Source organism: Larimichthys crocea, chromosome X (assembly GCF_000972845.2).
Source record: "Larimichthys crocea isolate SSNF chromosome X, L_crocea_2.0, whole genome shotgun sequence".
NCBI classification, from domain to species: domain Eukaryota; kingdom Metazoa; phylum Chordata; class Actinopteri; family Sciaenidae; genus Larimichthys; species Larimichthys crocea.
This window is the reverse complement of record NC_040020.1, coordinates 24866868-24884397: the sequence shown is the minus strand read 5'-3', so window position 1 is coordinate 24884397 and position 17530 is coordinate 24866868. Positions and strand designations below refer to the sequence as shown.

Genomic DNA, 17530 nt, shown 5'->3' with positions numbered 1-17530 from the left:
ACAACACAGCACGCCTTCATGCATGCAGACATACGAAGACGCGTACCCTCATTTTCATATCTTTTCTCCCTCTTATTTTGATTTTTCTTTCTTTTGGTCTTGCGTTGTTCTTGTTACGTTCTTTGATGTTAAATTTGAAATTGATTGAAATTGAAAGATCGACCCCTGCTGTACTAACACTACAGTCTCTTTGAAATGAAAAGGATGCACTTTTGTTTCTGACAGTCTGAAAGCTACTTTAGGGAGGAGGTGGACAGTTGTACCACAAAGCACATGACTACAGCCCTGTTTTTCCCAAAGTCCTGTGCCCTGGGCATTGGTGGATGCAAGACAATTCTACATTCAAAGCAGCTAAATCATTTCTCACCTCCACTCTTTGTGTAAATACTCATACTACTGTGAAGAATTGCTTACACAACCAGCATAGCACATTTTGATTGGCATCTCTGAGTGAGTTGGAGGTGCCGCATCAAAGCTTCATTTCCACGGTTACAGTTTCACGGAGACACAACAAGCTGCTAATAATCTGTTTGACCGCCGTGTTATTTCACCACCGCTTCCCTCTTTGTTATGTCAACCTCCTCATATTCTCTTTATTATGCATCAGCAATTGAATACTTGGCTAACATGCACACATTAAAGAGGGCCATTCAACATCAGTCAGATGCATTTTAAACGTCTGCTTTTCTTTCATACGTCTGCTGACGATTAGAGTGTCAAAACCACAAAGAGAGCCTGAGATTAATTCAAACAACAGTCAAATCTGATCAAACTAGAACCAAAAAATACAAGAATAGGACATAACTGTCTGAATGTGTTGCTTCAGTCATCTTCTCCATCAAATTACATCTCTTAAAGATTTATGATGTTTTGAGTCGATGTGTTTATCCATATTTCAAACTAAAACGTATGTATTTTCCTTCACAGATAAACTCTCTCTGTTTGACACATTAGACCCTGAAAGAAATCAGACTTTAGTTTAGTTCCGAATGTGTTTTCTTGATATTTCTTTATAATTCAAGGTACAATGTTATATGAAGTAGTTAAATTAGCTTCACCATGATCCACTAAAACATTAATGTGATGGTTATACACTGTTAACATGACACAATATGTATAGGACACTGACACAAGCCGTTCTATTGCATGTAGTTTTACTTTTGAAACTTTAAAGCAGCTTTAACTGATATTTTACACCAACAGTGTATGAAATGACAATGTAAAAACAATGTGAAATTGGTCATCTTAATCTGGAGTGCCCCTCGGCTTAAAGGAGTTTTATAGGAGTGTTTCAGCTGTCTGGCTCTCAACTTTACTGTTATAGTTCACTCTCACTGTAATTTTCAGCTGTTTTTTTCTGAAATCTAAAAGGCCACTGCACACTACCTGCTCAGCACCAGATAGCAGATAGACACAGCAGGAGACGAGCAAGTGATGCATTTAGCAGCTAAAGAGAGGGATATTTCTCTCAGGAGAGGCCAATAACAGGGTGAATATTAGACTCACCAGGTGAAAACATGGCTACTAATGTTGCACACACAACTGTTTGCAGACAAGTTCAAATAAAGGTGATGATAGTGTTGTTTTCACACTGTTTTGTACTTCCATTTCTCCTTTTAGCTCTGTTTTCATCTCTACCAACTGCTAGGAATATCTAGCTCTTTAGCTGCTGAATTAAAAACTAATATTAGTTTAACATTTAGTGCTAGGCAGAAAGTGTGCAGTTGGTTTTTAGAACTTTAACCATACACAATATTAAAAAATGACATTTGTGACATCACCCACAGGTTTCTGAGAAGCCGCTTTGAAGCTCGCCAAAACTGTTTTTTGTATCAGGCTGTGAAGATGTTTATTTCTGCTGTGAAGTTGGACGTTTTAACATGTGGGCTTATGGAGATTGACTCGTTTTGTAACCAGCCTCAAGATTATGTTTGAGGAACTGCAGTTTAAAACTTAAAACTGAGTGGTGAGAGGCCATACTAAGAACTATTGGCTGTAAGAAGACAAAGCTTCATAGAGCTGAGGGGAACTTAAGTTCAACTCTCGATCAGTTTGTCACCATGAACAACACATTTCATTTCATGCATATTTATCTGATTATAGCTATTTTAAGTAAAGATCTAAAAAGTGTTTTCTACCAAGTGCACCGTGGACCAGAAATGCATTTAAAATCAAAAGAATCTGCCTGAGTCACAGAAATATTTCACTGGATAAAGAGCGGAGCTTTTCCCAGATGAATATTCATGTTTTCATGAACATTGTTGAGCGAATTTATTCCAGATGAAGAACCTCACTCCTGTTATCACAGGACTTATCTCTCAAACAGTTGAACGCTGAAAATCAAGTCTTTCTTTCATTGCACCTCACCTGCCTTTCCTACCACAAAATCTGCACAGCTCGTTTTTTGTATGTTCCTCTGCCTCAGACGTACATTGTTTTTGATTTGTGACTCGCTTAAAGTCCAGTTCTGAAAACGACGATGAGAGATTATTCTATATGTCATCTTTCCTCACCAAAACAATGTACTGGGAAAGACTTAATATGGTTTTAGGTGCTGGGTGGAAAAGATCTGACTAGGCTGGAGATTTACAGCAAGGTTTCGACCATTTTGCATAATCCCAAGAGAGATCTGTCTGTGAGCGTGAATCCTACCTAGCGAATTTCACATTTGAAGAATTCAAATTAGATGCTTTAGGACAAGCCACATAAGCAGACTTTAGCAAACACATACAGGCAAAGATGTTAATTTTAGTGGATAATCGGCTATTTGAAGCTAATCTTTGCTGGCCCAGAGCATGTGTGCACTTTGAAATCTGAAAACTAACTTTTTTTAGGTGTATATATTTTGTGTGTTTGTGTGAGTGTGTACAAAAGGAACACCGTCAGACAGAAACTTTCCAGTTGCAGCTCTGTTTGTCTGCTTTTCACTATCACAGTTTATATTGTTTGTTTACTGGTTTTTCCACATTTGGAGATCTCAGTAGACACAAAACACTTTTGTTGTCAAGTTATCCAAGTCCCCAATACACACACACACCTCCATCTGTTATGCTCCGTCCCTTTCTCTTGTTCTTGGTAGTTCCTCTGCATACCAAATGCACCTCCTTATACTTGTGTGTGATTCATTTTGTTTGTTTTCGGTTTTGTTTTCCTCGTTCGTTGCAAGACAGTCGTCTGCCACATCGCCGAGGCATCTGGGCACATTTCTTGTGTTAAAGCAAGGAGAAGTTATGTGGCTGATTTTGATCTTCTCTCAACCGTCAGCCGCCTCTGCATCGACTTCTCTCTGTCATTTGCTCTGTCTGTCCCTTTCGCGGCACCTGTCAACGCCAGGCCGGAGACAAATGAACCACTCAGATGCTGACAGGATCTTCTTGGGACATTTTTTTTTCTCACATGCATGTGAGATTGCTTTTGCTAAGCTTAGGAGCTTAAAATAAACCCATAATTACCACCTCATTTTAAAAGGTTATTATAATGAGTGGAAACACAAGAGACCTGTGATCACTTTTCCTGTTTATCCCCCTCAGATTTCATAGGATATCTACAGCATTGTTCGTAAGCACAAAACAAAGGGGGCTGTTTTTACTTTTTGCAAAACATCTAGTATTTTTTTGTCTGTTAAACTTGTACAAAAGAGGAAACTTCACATATAGTGGAGCAGATGGATTATTCTGATAAAAAGCCTTCTGATGAAATGATTAAATAACTGAACATTTTTGCCCATGGCAGGTCTTCATCAAGGTTTAAATCTGGAGACAATACCTGAGCATGACCTTTTCATAGATTCATTGAACTCTACATTATCTCTGCTCCTTTACATGAGTGTATGGCGTTCGCTTGCTTGTTTTCAACTCTTTCTTCAAGAGGACCAGGTTTGGTGTTTGTTTGTTGGTTTTCATCAAGATAAAAAAACATCTTTTTTTTTTAAATGTTTCTTTTGTTGTTGTTATTACTGAGCCATACAGTCATAAATATCTTTTCTGAAATAATCTGCTAGTGCACTGCAGCTTGTTGTATGATTTTTCTAATTTAAGCGATTATCCTGACAAACAGAAGAAGACAAATTGTTGCACAAGAATAAAAGTCAAATATTGTAACTCTTGATTGTAACGACAATCTCTAAAAACAGCTCATTTGTATTGGAAAGACGTCCAAACTAACTCACTGCAATGGCAGATTTTCTGTCAGTTGTTTTTGGATAATAAAACTTTTATGAGAATTCATGACGTGATATCATGGAGATTTGTGCGGCGCAGATAAATAGATTCATTGCCGAATGTGGAGGGAATGAAAAGGTAGGAAAATAAAATCCAACTTCTTTGCAGAAAATCCAAAGAGACAATAAATGTGTGCAGATATATGCAAGAAAACAAAACAAGACAACAATATTTATGGGGTATGTGGTCATAATTTAAAGAAAAATCACATAAAAAAGAAAAACAGAAGCCATCAAATGTCAGTATTATGGTCTCTTTTGTAATTACATCAGAGGCATGGTAATTCATTTCGCAACTATATATCAATGTTTACAAATGGCACACGTAGCACCTGTTCAGTCAGGTAGATACATGGATAATTAGAGTGTGGTGCTGATGATGGCTGAGTGCTGAAATGTGTCTGCCGCTGCACTTTATCAATAAACCAAGATGGAGCTTCTCTGCGAGCTGCTCCAACTCGTCTAATTTGGATGTTTATTGGAGCACACAACCAACCTGAGAGATTTCGGACCATTTTAATGATATCATAGCACGCTGTGCACACTTCGTCTTCCTAATTTATCAAATCAACACAAGCTACGTTAAAGGAAAATCCTCACTCATTATGTTGCCATCTGTCCTATTAAGTTACAGACTGAGGTCAGTTGCATGAAACAGGATTTGAGACGTGATTTGAAACGTGTGCGTGCAGGATCTTTTTCTCAGCTTGCAGAAAAATACCTTTTAAAATGAATTTTATGTTCCCATATTAACAAAATTGCTGTGTTTTCTGCTGCTATTCAGCATAAAAACCAATGAGCAGCTGATTACACACCAGAGTCCATCAAAGAAAGAAAACAATGCAAATAGAAAATTTAGAAGCTTAAACTAAGTGTTAAGTCCCTGCTTTGAAAATAATATTTTTCTTTTCAGATTTCTTTTATATTGATCAGATTTTCACCTTCATAAATAAACACTATTCTTACTTCTTCGTCATGTTTTTGTTTATATGAGCCAAAAAATAATGAGACCAACCTCTGCAGACTTCACACCCTCCACCATAAATGAACACTGACACACCTATTAAACCTGCTCTGAGCATAAACTTAAATTATCATCATACTCCAGAAAATAAGACTTGCTTCTGTCCTCGGTCTTGCACAGTCAGCATACACGAACAGCTTCGCTGCAGCCATTGTGTCATTACGCACCATTACATACTGCGAGTCATAACAGCCATGTGATTGATCACTCAGGAGTGGGTATAATTTATGATCTGATGTGCGTCTGCACTGACAATGTGGAAAGCTCTTCACTCCTGCTGGAATAAAAATCGTGCGGGTAGAAATTACACTGAGGGAAACACCGATGTAACATGACTTGAACAGATTAAAAAGAGACACTGTGGAGTTTTTGACCATCAGGGGCACTGCACAGCAATACTCTGATTAACCTAATAAGTACATCTAAATATTCAAGCTGTGACGCCTGATTGTCACTTATTTCTAGTGCTACAGGTCATACTTTTAATTGCACATGATTTATTTTTATAGTTTTGCTTTAATGTCACAAATATGTGGAGTTTTAAAACAGTCAAATCTCTAGTCCACACTTCTGTGACTTCCTTGCACATATTTCTGCAGGGTTAAGTATTGCAAAAGGGTAATGTTAGATCTGTAATATTTCCTAGTTAAATTTTGTAAGAAGATGCATTATAAGACCTTAAAGACTGGATGTTAGATTCAGTTTCAGATTTGCTTTGCTTGTTTCCTATAAAGTGGATATAGTTTGTTGAGTTTTTGGATTTTTTCATTTAGTCTACATCATAGGATTCCTGGAATGGTTGTGGCGCCCACTGTTTGGACGTACTTCATGTGTTGGTTGTGATCACCTATAATTACCCACCTATGCATATTGATGGTGAATTTGCCAGAACACATGCTGAATAACAGCTCCTTGCCCAAACCATCCCTCTGGCAATGTTAAAAGTAAATTTGGAGTACTTTCCAAGTCCTTCTTTTTCAATAATGTTCACACTCAGAGAAATCATATTTAAGGTAATTGTATATTTAACTTGTCGCCTGTCAATGGTGTCATCTCCTCCTCCATCTCCTTCACAGTTTTCTGCTGTGAATTTGGACATTTTAATATGGGGGCTTTTGGAGATTGACATGTTCTGTAGCCAGCCTCAGGTGACTGTTTGAGGAACTGCAGTTTTTGGCACTTCTGCACAGGCTTCATGTTTTACAGCCACAGAGATTGCCGCTTGTTTATAACAGACTATAATGTTGCAAGCAGATACAAGGACAAGGATACAAGGACATGTGCAGTTGGTTTTGGCTAGGTGTACCTAATAATCCAACCGCATGTATAGTATGCTACTTATACATGTTAATTAGGAGGGTCAAAATGTCGTCAATTTTTGTTTTTTTAAGTCTAAATTACATATATCAAATAAACTTGACTCTGTCTGTTAGAATAAATATGTGTTCTGAGTTTGTCAGACCAAAGAAAAAAGTTATTAACCACCCAGCCAAATGAAATTAAAATCAGGTAAAAATGAATTCTCTGCTCCAGGACTGTAGGGGCGTGTCCACTGAAGATGTGGGAGCAGTCAAGCAGCAATTTTGAAGCGACTGAAAGTGTCAGGTGAGTTCAGAAAATGACATTGCTAACTTTGAAACACCCTTAATAAATTCATTAATCTCTATCTCTCTGCTAGGGGTACAGGTGTATGCTCAGGGTGGCCTTAGTGTGTCATCGAGCCACCCTTTAGGACCGCCCCCCCAAAAAATCCTGGACTGAAAACTGGTGAAAAACTGTTTTAACCTCTAACTCCACATCTCAGTAATACATCGTTCAAAGTCTTTTCACGTGTTTTCATTGTACTTTGAAAGAATACACAGAATTGCCTTTACACTGACTTTAAGACACTAAATAACACGTTGCCCAAATCCATATCATCTACAAGTCTGATGAAAAATGTCTGTGTGTGTCGCTATTATAACCTTTTTTTTTTTTTTTAGTCGAAAGTGAAATATGCATCATTTTTGTGTGCATGTATCATTTATTCACCCGCCTGCTGGGCTCCACAAGACACACAGAGAAGCACTTGTCTCTCCTGTCAGATATATCTACCCGTGTGTAATCTGAAATCCCACTTTCCCAAAAATCACTCGTTTCTCCACACACTCCTCTGTTCACACCCAACTACCCCTCTTCCTCTCTCCTGCCCCCTTTTCCTCCCTCTATATCATTTCTTCTCTTTCTCTCACACATGAGCTCATGCCAAGTTGTTAAATTTGAGCTCTCCATCTTCTTTCCCACACACACAGAGGTAAATAGCCTGGCAAAAATAGCATTAATCTCTGCATCCATCTCTGATTCTGGGCTCAAAGATGAGAATCCTTTGGCAGGAATTTCTTTCTCTCTCTTACACACACACACACACGCACACACACACACTCTATCTTTCTATCTCAACACACAAATTGAATCTGTGGTCTTGACAGGACAGGAGGACAGGGAGGACGAATAAAAATCACCTCATTACGTACAACCCTTACAAATACACATCCCCTCACACAACCCCACATGTACACATGCGCAGACAGACACACACACAAACAGGTCATTCGCACGCATTAGGGATGGAAATAGAAAAGCCTTGAATCCTGGTCAAACATCATTTGGTGTGTAAATGCTAACAGGCGAGGGCAGGTGGCCACATGTGACTCTGTTTGGCAGAGAGGAGACAGAAATAACGGAGGGACGGAGAAAGCAAAAATGGTGTGCACACGCTGTGGAGGTTGAACTAATGATGATTATGATTAAAGTGATGAATGATGAAGGTCATAGTGTCAATATAAGTGATGATACTGATGATAACGATGATGTTCTCTGAATCTTTATCTCATCCCTCCCCTCTGTGGCGAGCTGCATGTGAATGTGATCTGTCGATTATCTCTGTGATAACTTCAGGTTTGACTGAGGACTTCCCGGGGTGTAGTCGTGACTGCAATTTGGAGTCCAAGGTGCAGCTGAAGAGATTATTGATCATAGTAGACTGGATAGATATTATCGTAATAACATCTATGAAACCTCCTGCTGTTAAATTTGTTTTAAGAGTCGAGCTTTGTGACAGATTTCAGGCAGGTTTCTCGTATTTACTCTGCATGAAACTCTTTACTCTCGCCAAAGATGGCTAGTGACGATTAAAAAGGCAGAACTGAAACAAGATCCACTGCAGCATCAGTAGCCTAAAGGTTAGTGAAGCGGCTTAGTAACCACCAGTTCAATCCCTGCTTACGGCTGTAACCGAATTGTTAGAAATACTGAGGCCATCAGTCAAAGTTCCCCCAATGCATCCACCCCTGAAATAATAGTTTGAATTTTCCACATTTTATTTATTCAACTATTTAATAATGTTGCTTTTCAATTTTATTCTCCCTGGAGGCTGTGAGACATGAAGGCTGTTTCAAAGTCGTCTCCACACTGCCCAAAATAAATAATAATAAAAAAAAACATTCAGGTGAATAATTTCTTAAATATTTACAAAATGTATTTATTTCTTATTTCTTTAACCTTCCACCACAATGCCCTGTGGCCGACACATCAGACTGGTTAGACTGGGCAGCCTCCGGGTGTAAACTGGCAAAGAAAATGAATTTATACATTTGAGGGAACCTCAACACTGAAAAACAGCTGCTAACATGTTGTTTACACTCTGGGTGCTCCTCCCTTACAAACTGGAATACAGCCACGACGTCATGTGTTGAACTACATTTCACACTGCTTCACAAACTTGATGCTGATTGGAGGCAAGAGATGCTACAAAATATACATTGCACTGTAATGTTTGATGAGGTGCCCATAATGAACACAGCTTTAAGCTGTGTGCACACTGCATCTCTGGCTTTCTGTTGCATATCCTGCCATCATGGTGGCTGAAACCGTTAAACCATTGACGGCTCACAATTTCTCATAAAGGGAAAAGAAAATAGGATTTTTTTTTTGTCCCTTCTCACTCTCACACGCACACACACAATATACACCCTTATATTTGTGCCATGAACGTTTTCCCAGAGGAAATAAAGGGTAAATCACATGATGAATATCCTGTTCACTCTAGTGCGTTCATGTGTGTGCATTTGTACCGTTGCATGCAGGCCTGTGAAGTTAGTTCTTAATATTTGCTGCATGCGATTTTCTGTCTGAAGCGTTAAAGCAATGTTTTTGTATTCTGCTGATGTTTTCTCATCTAGCAGCGATGGTTGGTGTTCAGGAGCGGAGGCAGAGAGCAGAATGGAAAACAGACGGCGGCGAAGAGGAAAGAAGGAAAAACTTTCTACCTTTGCAGATGGAGGACCTCTCCGTTCCAGCTGAGTCTCGATGCGCTTTTCACATCACTATCAAAAAAGAGAGAGAAAGGCGGGGAGAGAAGGGAGCAGGAAGGGGCGGGTGGAGACAGAGGTTGGTTAGAATGACAAAAGGTGAAACATTTCTGAAAATCGTCTGGCAGCAGCACAGACTGACAGTCTGCCACACTAAAAACTCCAAACAGGGTCAGCTACTAAGCAGGGTGGGGGAAAGAAAACCCCACGAGTAGAAATTAAACTTAGCTCAGCTTTTTCCCCTGATTACTGTGGTAAAGTGAAACTTGTTAAATAATAATAAAAAATTGGATTTATATAACACGGTTAAGAGGACATGTCAAAGCTCTATGTGTGCCAGAAGGGGAGCAGAGATTGAGACTGAGAAATGGGACGCAAGACGAGGGGGGAAAAAAGCAAGGGATTGTTGAAATAAGGGCTGTGTGAAGGGAAAACAGAGGGGGATTCCCATTAGAGAGACAGATGAAGGGACGACTGAGGATGACAGCAACATCTGACAGTTGGCAAGTCAATGATGGACACAGAGAGAGGACGACGGAGAGAAAGAGCTTCTATTTCCGAGGCTAATCCGCAGCTCTGCCTCACAGGAAAAAACAATCTCATACAGAGAGAGTTTACAACCTTCCCTCTTACATGACTGTTCATCACTGAGTATCAAGTAGACCTCTGTGTGCGAGTGTGTGTATCTTTAGTCTATAAAGAAGACATCAATAATTCAGATGGTGAATGAAACAGCAAACTGTTCCTGTTGTTTTGTGCAACCGACATCAAAATATGACAAGCTCCGGTTACAAATGCTATCCAACATAAACAGCTTGGACACAATCTCATCATAAGCTTCACAAAGATCTAAGTTTTCTCAGCCCCGCTGTTAGTAACCCTCGCTATCGAGCTTTCTGTTATGGCAAAACCTACAATTTGTACGCAGTTTACAGTGAGGAATGTCGAGTTGACGTTACACTGTACATTTTGTTTATGCCACTATGTGCTAATGTTATTTTTATTTCTCTGTTACATGATGTCAGGTTAGTATTTATGCCTCTGCACAGGCACTCTGCTTTACATTTGTCTTTAACAGGTTTACATTCAAGAGAAGTGACCTACAGAGCTAAGTGAAGTCGAAAGCGTTTGTTGCGAGGAGCTACAAAAGTAAGTAAGCAGCAACCTCCATGGCTTTGAAGTGAAACCTAAAGTGCAGTTCATCAAACAGTTCCCCTCAGCAGTGTGGAGCATTAAGGCTTTTTTTTCAGCTAATTGTTTCTAGTTTGGCCTCTCACCACTCCTATAACTGTTTTCAGTGTAAAAGCCAAGTGGCAACCTCCGTGGTTGTGAAGTGCCAAAAACTGCAGTTCCTCAAACGTCCACTTGAGGCTGGCTACAGAACGAGTCAGTCTCCATAAGCCCCCCCATGTTAAAATGTCCAACTTCACAGCAGAAATAAACATGTTTACAGCCTGGTGCAAAATATGATTTTGCCCTTTATAGCTAATTTCTGAGAGCTCTCACTCATGACAGCTGTACTGAGTCTGGATTCCTATATAACTCGTCTGTAAGTCTATTAAACCTTATTTTTATGATAATTTTTTATTCCTTTAGGCCCATTTCCAAATGTCAAGTGTCTCTGCAGAATGATCTATTAGATTTTAAAATCATGAAATAGTAATGTGAGCCACATAACATCATTACCTAAAGTTTTCAGGATAATTTAATGTAAATTTAATGAATGTTTATATTATGCATGATTCCTAGCTCCTGTCAAGGTGCTTTTCTGCATCGTAAACTCTTTATGGTATAATATGACAAGCAAAGTTTGTCATCTGAGTAATACTGTGATACCAAAATCAGTCTTTAATTTTTTTGCAATTTCAACTTTTCTGACATGTCGCTGTGCAGGACAGACATGTAACATCAGTAAGTATATTAAGCTTCAGACAGAGCAAGAGTTAGAGAGTCAAAGTTAGAATGAACTTATTGTATCTACCTTTTTTTCATCGCGTGTTTTAAAGGCTGTAGGTTCTCCTCCACACCAGGAAGGAAACAGTGAGGTGAATGGTTGCAATCAGAAACTACACCGCTAGATGTCACTATATCCTACTCACTGGTCCTTAAAGCATGTCTCTAGTTCCCCACACTGATACACGCAATATACTACTGTAAATGCCTATCGCTCAGCACAGCTGTTTTTAGGCCTTTTGAGGAAAGTCCAAGTCATTTGAGACACATCCATCTACATCTGAAGGATCTCAGTCTGTCTTACCCTTGAGCACGGAGGTTCACTCTTGATCCTCGGATGTGACACTTCCTAGTGTAATTCCATTGCACCAAATCTGTGTGTGCGTACACACACACACACACACACACACACACACACACACACAGCTTGGTGCATGCACGAAAGGCCAATTTCTACTCCCACAGTTGTGTAGAAACGATCACTCGTTAGCATATCAATACTTTAGCTGAAACTCATTAGACCCGTCAATGTGAAGAAAGGCAAAGAAGAAGTGCACCGATTGTGTCACATTGACAAGTTTCTCCAGCAGCACCAGAGCAGCTGTGACTACAGGCGACCTTCATGCACGGGTGTTTTTATATTTTTAGCACCCATACCACTAATTCATCATGTATCTATAAGCAAATACTGCGGTGATATATCAATCATCATTATTAAACGTCTGGAGGATTACCAATGACTCTATAGTGCTCATGTTAAAACAGACTTTACAAAATGCAGAATAATCATTAAATAAAAAAGAGCATTAACTGGGAAATCATGACTTTTCACATTATTCACTTATAAATCTTTTAAAATTAAGGTTATAAATGTGCCTTTGACTGACACTAAGAGATATAATGATTGAAACTGGAAAAGAACATAAACAAACAATGTTTTACAATGTTTTGTCCTCTGCCTCTAGAAAACTGGTCTGAAGAACGCCTGAGCACTTTCTCTACTCACTCTTTTAAAAATATCAGTTTAAGTGTGAAATGGCGTATTAATGTTTTTGTTCATCAACATGAATTGTTCATCTGGCTGCTAATGATGAATATTTGCTGTTGTGCTTTTTTTCCCCAGTCATGTTCTCCCCTTTCCCGAGGAATTTATGGATCTCACATCTGTGTATCATTCAATTTTCAGATTCAATTCATTCATTCAAGTTTCATTCTTGACAGTCAAGAGAGTCAAGTCATGAGTGTTTGTGATCAAAGTGCGTTCAAGATGTTATATTTTTATGACCCTGAATGGAAAATGTTTAAGTGCTGTTTAATTAGGTGTTCATTTAATGATCAGCATTCAGCTGAGCTGTGGCACAGAATTTGTGTTTTTAGCTGAGACCAGCTATCACCTTTCAATAATGCACAGATCTCACAAATTAATAGTGTGTGTGTGCGTGTCTGTGGCAATCTTTCAGAATTTTACCAGGTCAAAATTGACAAAAGACTTCGGTTCGGCTTACACATTAGATCCACAAGTTTAATTCTGCAGCTCTAGTGTCACTTTGAGCAAGTCAACCTATACTGCTACTTCCACAGAAAAGAAAAGAAGAAAAAACAGGGAAGTAAACAGCCTTGCTGCACAAGTGAACGTACAGCAACACACAAACATACACCCACCCACTGCAGCTATGCTTTTTATTTATATATATTTTTACTCTTTTATTGTTTTTTTGAGACCCATTTGAGCCTGAGGATGTAGAGATGGACAGAACCAACGGGGAGACTGAATGAGAAAGAGATGGATGCTGTGAAATGAGAGGAGGCCCGAGTGAAAAGGCAAAACAGCATACTGTTACAAATGAATAGCTACGTGTTGACAGCTGAATGATACTGCTAACACAAGTGATAGTGACTCATGTTGGTGTGTGTCCACTCCTCCGAGCCTGTTGGATTAAATAAACAGTTGGACGTTCAGTCGACATCCCTGAGCTCCCGTGTGCTGAGCTGGACTGCAGAGATCAGTTTCATCACAAACGTTCTTTAATCACTGTAGGGAATGAAGACAAACTCCTCAAAACACACGAGTGAAAGAACCAACCATGGAAGATGTAGTTAGTCTCAGAAGTTGATTGAGTTTGCTTCAGTCCATTATCTCAATCATTTGGCATTAAAAACTCACAAAGGAAAATCACTCAGGTGAGGCAACGTGAGCTAGAAAGAGAGAAAACAAACTAAGGGGAAAACATGAGGGGACAGCTGGATGCAAGGCCTTCAGGAAAACGGATGTGTTACTGCTTGCAAATTAAAGTTAGAAACATACATAGAAACAACTACTGAACTATCACCCACAGAGAGAGAGCATCAGCAGTGTGTTTGCTCCTCTGTAGTCCCCTTGACAGCGAAGGGAGAGGACAGCGGTGAGAGGAGCTGGGTGTTTACTGTTATCCTCACAGACTTAAGTCTGTAAAGGCTAAAAAACACAGTGACCAGCGAGCCCAGGAGCAGTGTGAGTGAGTCAGACTCAGCTGGTCTCCATCAGTGGGAGGTCTGCAATGTGGGATATCTGATTTGTTGTGAAAAAAAAAAGAAGAAAAAAAATCAGGTTGGCCGCGGGCAAGCTCAGGGCACAGCGAGCCGGTCATGGCAGCCTCAGTCTGACTCCTCTGAATGTCATATCACTTGACTGCTAAACGGCATATGCGTTGTGTAATTTACTATGTGATATAAGTGTGTTTTATCTATGTGTGTGTTTTGATATGTGACGATGAAGAAGGTGGAGAATCTGCTTTCTCCAACAACAGTATGGCTAACAGTATGATTTCATAAAAAACAGGTGAAAGGAGGGTTAAACTGGGGGATTAACTCTTTTCAGTCACCTTCACTGTGTGTGCATGTGTGCTTGGACCAAACCAAATTTTTGGTGGCATTCCTACTTCCTTGATATGATGCAGATGCTTCATGCTTGACTTGATTTGCTGTGCTGGTGCGAAAGAACGAGGAAACCCATTTAAATTACGCAAAGGTGTCCTATCAGTAGTAGGTTTTCACACACAAAGGAACTTGCCTTGGTGTTTTGGTGCACAACAATAAATATAGTAAGTAGGAAATATAAGGAAAGATAAAAAGCAAGTACAGCAAGTGAAGAGGCATAAATAGAAAATAGAAATTTGACAATAAAATATGAAAAATATAAAATTTGTACAATATTACTGTTATTTAAATGAAAGAGCTGCAGTGTTGTGCAGGAATGTGCGAGGAATAAGGTGGCAGGTAGGGAAGATGCTGTAGTAAACTTTAATCTAATCTTTTCACAGCTTTTAACTGTTGGCAGAGACACATGGTACCTTTTCCATTTGGATTCTGCCAAGACAAGCCTTGTGAAATACGTGTTTATTAGTCTGTGTGTAAAGATGCTGTTCACACGTGGTATTTTGTTTACTTGCCACACAGTCTGACAGCGTCAAACCGGGTTGGTAAAAGCAGTTTGTGTGCAAAGTGGAAAATTATGTCCAAACTGACACAGGGTATTGGAGCGCACTCATAAAGTGTAAAGTATTGGGAATAACAAGGGTAAAGTGCTCTTTCATTATGGTCAGAGGGGCAGGATTGGTGATATCTTTTGGTGGTTAAACTTTATGTTCATACCTACTCGTGTAGGATGAGGTCAAACATCAAAGATTAAGCTGTCCAGGAAGCTCAATTGACCATTTTATTTCGTGAAGCAGCATAAATAAATATCTTTATGATATTAATGATTATGTTTGACTATGTGACTATGTAAAGGGGTTGCTCATAGTGATGATTTTAACCTGACTTTGCAGTTCCCTTTAGCTCAACACAGCTTTTTATTGTCTTCCAGCTTATTGTTTTGATTTTTTCAGCTCTTAACTGTTTTGGTTCAGTGGTTTTATCTACTGTTGTAGCTCTCATCAACTTTGTTGGAGATGCAGAATACAGTGTTTTTATTTAGAGTAAAAATCCACTGTACCCTACCTGCCCAGCACCAAACAGCATTCAGAGTTAAGATAATGGAGCATTTAGCTGCTGAAGAGCCAGATATTACCCTCAGGCGCTGATGGAGATCAAATCAGAGCTGAAAGCAGAGTGAATACTGGACTTGGAAAAAAGACTAAATGATAATGTTTTTCTAGGATGTGTAAATGAAGCCAGCCAACACGTTCACCTTAACAACTTTATATGTCAACGTTGTGTTTGCAGCTTGCTGCGCTGCCTCCATCAGCCTACTTATCCATTTGATCAACTATCAACAAGTGCACTTTATCTAACTTGAATATCTGCAGCTCCATCACCTTTTCGCCCACTGACAAATCATCCTCGACTTTATCCTCCTTTGCTGTCAGGACCGTGAGTGTTTGGTCTCCGGAGTGTGTGAAGGTCTACAGGACTGTTAATGAATGCACAGACTCGAACCTGCTCTGCGGGACATCAAAGGACTCTCTCACGGCATTACGGATTACTTTAGTGTTTGTGTGGACACTTGAGATTCCAACAGAAAAAAAAAAAACTGTTTTCTAAAGGACAAACTCCAGATGACAAAGCCATCAAATCCCTTCTAAATAGGAAGAAGAGAGCTCTCAGGGCTTTGAGAGACAGGGAGGAAGTTAAGTCTGTCCAGAGGGAGTTAAAGAGGAGAATGGAGGATGGGAAGAACACCTACCAAGAGAGGACAGAGAACAATCTGCAACAAAACAGTCTGAAGGAGGCGTGGAGTGCAATGAGAACAATTGAGCAGGCAGCCAGGCCAAACCAAGAGAGGAACAAGTGGTCTGCTTACAGAGGCTTGTCATTTTCATGCAGACTATATGAGCTAGCGGTTGGACTTGATGACCCTTCCCTTCCCACTCCACCACCACAAGAGTACATACTGATAGCAGCACTGTAGTGATACATGGATTCCCCTCCTTCTGGAGTTAAAATGATTTTCAGGTTTCCTCTGAAAAGGTTTTTTTTTTTTTTATCTTTTTTTAGATATATCAGAAATTCTCCTTTGGCCTCCAAACCTCTGAGTGGGTGGGTTGCTGACTGACAGCTGAGCAGGCAGGGACATGGACGCACAATGTAAATGAATTTGTGCTGATAATTGTAGCTTACAAGTCAAGGACAGACAGGCATTTCAGTTAGCGGTGGCATACAAGTAGGTGGGAGGAGTCGTTTTAGGCATCCGAGATTTTGTAAGTGAAAGAATTTTTTTGCAGGTGACTGGCAGCTGGAGCATTTCTGAGGCTTGGATGGTCATTAAACTGTCCTGGGTGTATCATGAGAACAAAAGATGAGGAACATTTTTTTTTTTTTTTTTTTTTTATTAGAAAGTTGCATCTTGAGTGCAAGCTTGGGTTTAGGCAGAAGAGTTTTGACATGCACAGACAGTAGGCACACCATGAAAACAGAAAATATGAATGTTTTTCATGTTAGTACTGATTATTTGTAATGTAGTTTACAAAGAAAATCTGTTGTACAAAGAAAGTTGTACTTTAATATAAAGTACACTTATAGTTGCGGCAGTAGAGATCATAATTGAACCCCCTTGGTTATGAGGCAAAATGCCATTATTCTTAGTCATTACTCCCAGCATGCTCTGCTAGGTCTTTCCCTGTCTGGCAGGGTGTCAAACCCGCTTCCCTCCGTTGCCTGACGATGTTTTGCCAGGCGTGGAGCTAATCTGTCCTCCAAACAAAATGAAAATGCATTCAGAAGCGACTGCAGATACAAAATGCCATGAATCAGAGCTCGCATTTCTCTCGTCTATCTGCATACACAGTCAGAAGGAGAAAAAAAACCCAAACAAACAAAACATTTTCCATTTCCTGCTAATAGCAGCAGTGCCAGACACACGCGTGGTCGGGTCAGCGATTGGCTGTTTGCATACTGGGCAAAGTTATGAGGCGTTACTGTTGCATGCATCAACAGAGGAACACACAAACACATCCACACGCACGTGCCTGAAAACATACTGCCTGAATGCTGAATGCTGATTTGCTA

At 39.7% G+C, this 17530-nt stretch overlaps 1 protein-coding gene across 1 annotated transcript in view; it reads right to left on the bottom strand.

Moving 5' to 3' along the window:
• LOC104921195 (protein ELFN1-like) overlaps positions 1–17530 on the bottom strand; it is a 111727-nt gene that overhangs the window by 25234 nt on the left and 68963 nt on the right. The window contains 1 exon segment of the mRNA XM_027283293.1: positions 9551–9607. The gene's annotated coding sequence lies outside the window, so the exon portion shown is untranslated.